At 54.1% G+C, this 2,735-nt stretch overlaps 1 protein-coding gene across 1 annotated transcript in view; it reads left to right on the top strand.

Moving 5' to 3' along the window:
* CDH23 (cadherin-related 23) overlaps nt 1-2,735 on the top strand; it is a 381,871-nt gene that overhangs the window by 259,524 nt on the left and 119,612 nt on the right. The window lies entirely within an intron of this gene.

Below are 2,735 nucleotides of genomic sequence, written 5' to 3'. Positions count from 1 at the left end.
AAAAAAATTTTAAAAAAAAGGGTGGTTTTTTTTTTTTTTTTTTTTTTTTTTTTTAGTTTTATTCATTTTAAACGGCCGGATCCGGCCCGCGGGCCGTAGTTTGCCCACGGCTGGTCTAGAGGGAGGTGGAGCCAGTGACTCCTGGGAGGAGCCCTGCTCCCCACACCCCGTGTTAGGGTGATGAAGCAGACTGGAGGAATGTGGCCTTGTCCTTCTCTGGGGGCCCTTCACTTAAGAAGAGAATTCCCCTTCGTTTAGAGCAGCCGTTCTCAACCTGTGGGTCGCGACCCCTTTGGGGGTCGAACGACCTTTTCACAGGGGTTGCCTAAGACCATTGGAAAACATATATAATTACATATTGTTTTTGTGATTAATCACTATGCTTTAATTATGTTCAATTTGTAACAATGAAAATACATCCTGCATATCAGATATTTACATGATGATTCATAACAGTAGCAAAATTACAGTTATGAAGTAGCAACGAAAATAATTTTATGGTTGGCGGTCACCACAACATGAGGAACTGTATTAAAGGGTCGTGGCATTAGGAAGGTTGAGAACCACTGGTTTAGAGGCAGATGGTATAGATCTCTCTAAATGAAATAGTTTTAGCTCAGAATGTCAAGTTGCCGCCACTTGAAGAGCTGTGCAGAAATATTATAAGGAGCCGTGGTCGATGAGTGGTGTCTGCCATGACAGTAGGCTTTGTGGAGGCAGCATGCCATGTGTTAGTCATTCCTGGATTAGAACAGTGTCCCAGCATGCTTCAGTCGGTGGAGTCCCTGAGGCGCTGGCATGTGTGTGGATGGGGGAAAGGCCTTTCACATTCCTGAGCCCTCCCTTGGCCATTTTACTGGTTCAGTCTTCCTGCAGCCGTATCACACACATGTTCATATGCACATATGTGTGTGCACACATCTACAACACTCATACCAGTGTCCCTGGCGCCTCTCCCCTAGAACAAGGAATCCTGGGCTCGCAGCCCATCTACAACTTGCTGCACCAAGATGACCTCCCAGCCCTCAGCCTCTCTCTCCCTTTCAGATGCTTTCCTCCTTCCCCTCCATAAAGGGGTCCACCCCCCGCAGGCCCTCTCTTCCCAGTCTGGTCCTCCAGACTGCCCTGGGGAGGCTCAGTTATCAAGACCCCCACACGGCACCAGCGTGGTTCAGCCCCACCACTGCTTGTGTCTTAGTTCCTCCCCCGCCCCCTCGGAGCCAGATTGGGGAGCCGATACTGGAGACTTGAGGGCAGGGGTTTCCCCCAGGGGCAACCATGTCAGAACAAGGGAGCGTGTGGCACCAGCCCCCAGGATGACTTCCCTGAGGTGACCTGTTCCTGCTCACCTGAGAGCCCTCCCAGCCCTGGGATTCTCAGATTTTAATTTTGCACCTTCTTCGAGGAGCCTGCAGTGTCCTGTTCCCAGGTAGCCCAAATCCAGTGCAGTGGCGCCCTCTACTGCCCAGAGCACCACACTGCCTGCCAATAGCAGGGGAGGGGTCTCCACATTGTTCTGGAGTCCTTTCCTGGCTCCCCGCTACTTCAGGAAGGAGACCTCACACTCCCCCACCTGCCCCAGAACCAGGAAGACTCAGTAGCACCTGTCTCCTGTCCATCTGCCCGTACTTTTCACTCGAGCCTCTGGGAGCCCCTACTCAGAGAACCTGAGATCAGGGACCTGGAGAATGCTCAGCCACCCCCAAAGACCCAGGCCACATTTAAAAGCCCCAGCCCTGAGAACCAAGATGGCGGCGTAAGGTACAGACCTGTGCGTGCTGCCTCCCACAACAACATCGAGGCTACCAACTATAAGACAAACAGCTATCATTCAGAACCATGGGAAAGCTGGCCCAGTGGAAGCTCTACAACTGGAAGGAAAGAAAGAAGAGCATTGAGACTGAGTAGGTTGTGCAGAGGCTCCAAGAATGGAGGTACGGAATCGTGCGCCAGGCGGGCTGCAACTGGATGCACGGTTTTTTTCGATCGGAAGGGGCTGCAGACTCTCGAGTCCACTGAGCGGCGACGTGGAACCGCTGTACCAGCAAACGCACAGGCAGGCCCACCAGATCCAGTCTCACATGGGACGCTGGGAGACAGCAGACAGGCAGTCTGTGCACTTGGTAGAAAACGAAATCCAAGCAAGCATACCAGATATTCAGCCACCAGGAACGCCTGGAGATTTTGTCCAGAAAGGAGCCGCCCAACAAAGGACAGTATACCAAACTTTGTGTTGTTGACACAGCCCCCGTGAGGCCAAGATGGCCCCCGTGAGGCCGAGGCGGCCCCCGTTGGGCTGGGACGGCCCCCAAGAGGCTGGGACAGCCCCGGTGAGGCTGAGGCAGCCCCAGTGGGGTTGAGACGGCCCCGGTGAGGTTGAAACGGCCCCGGTGAGATTGAAACAGCCCCGGTGAGGCTGAGACGGCCCCAGTGAGCTTGAATCGGCCCCGGTGAAGTCGAGACGGCAAAAGTGAGGTCGAGACGGCCCCGGTGAGGTCAAAACGGCCACGGTGAGGTTGAATCGGCCCCGGTGAGGCTGAAACGGCCCATGTGAGGTTGAGACGGCCCCGGTGAGGCTGAGACAGCCCCTGGTGAGGTCGAAACGACCCCGGTGAGGTTGAAACGGCCCATGTGAGGTTGAGATGGCCTCTGTGAGGCTGAGACGGCCCCTGTGAGACTGAGACGGCCCTGGGAAGCTGAGAAAAATACCACATGAACTCACTCATTTATGGATA

The sequence above is a fragment of the Myotis brandtii genome, unplaced genomic scaffold, assembly GCF_000412655.1.
Source record: "Myotis brandtii unplaced genomic scaffold, ASM41265v1 scaffold735, whole genome shotgun sequence".
In the NCBI taxonomy this organism is placed as follows: domain Eukaryota; kingdom Metazoa; phylum Chordata; class Mammalia; order Chiroptera; family Vespertilionidae; genus Myotis; species Myotis brandtii.
Note: the sequence above shows the minus strand (reverse complement) of the source record. Positions and strands in the feature narration are given on the sequence as shown.